The sequence below is a fragment of the Pygoscelis adeliae genome, unplaced genomic scaffold (assembly GCF_000699105.1).
Source record: "Pygoscelis adeliae isolate BGI_AS28 unplaced genomic scaffold, ASM69910v1 Scaffold294, whole genome shotgun sequence".
Taxonomy (NCBI): Eukaryota; Metazoa; Chordata; class Aves; order Sphenisciformes; family Spheniscidae; genus Pygoscelis; species Pygoscelis adeliae.
In genome coordinates, this window is record NW_008824722.1 from 1,250,882 (window position 1) to 1,251,774 (window position 893).

The following is an 893-nucleotide window of genomic DNA, read 5'->3' on the forward strand; positions in this document are numbered from 1 at the left end:
CGCTGCTGTCCGTCCAGGCACCGCCGCATGGCCAGGCTGCAGGGAAGGGCTTAGGGACAGGATCGGAGCAGCCACTTGGCTGCGATGGATGCAGGGGGAGCAAAAAGCATCACGGTTAAGGAAAGCGGTGCCACCAGCACTGGGACCCAAGATGTCCAGCTCATTGCGACCCGTTAGTCAACACAGGAGCCTGAATGACCAGAGCATCACCATCACCCCTGCCACGCCACTTGGGACCCCGAGCTCACAGCCGCAGGGATCGCACATGCAGCTGAGCAAGGAAGAGCTGGTCAAAAATAGAAGGAGTCACCTCCCCGGTGCTAAATCAAACTTGCAACAGGGGAAATCTGTGTTTCACTCCTTGATTCTTGTCTTCTTGGGGCCTTGGTGCCTTTTCACTGTGTTTCCCCATGGCAGCCAAACCCAGCCTCTCTCCAGCACCCACCGCAGGATGCACTGGTCCCGCGGGGCTGGAGCCAGCCTGGCCGCTCCGCCGGGAGCTCACCGCTCTCGCTCCTGCCCGCCTGCAGCGAGGATAAGTGGGGCACGGCACAATTTCTCATACAGCTGCTAACAACGTCGGCCCCTTGCTCTTACCTAACATTTTCATAGATAATTTTTTTTTTAATAGGGAGGTCGGTGCTGGTGTGAGGGAAGTTTGGCTTTCTGCTTTAATCCCCGTCAACTTGTGCCTAATGGAAATTATAATTCAACCGGAATTGCACGAGAAACACAGCATTTCCATTTCCTCCGCGCTGCTGTTAAACAACACGACGTCAAAGTGTGCTTGATCCCAAAAGCGCATGTCTTCTTGAAAACGAACCGATTCATTAGGCAGAGACAGCAGTGGCTGGAGACAGGGAGCTGAACTGCTTTTTTCTGGTCTCCATGTC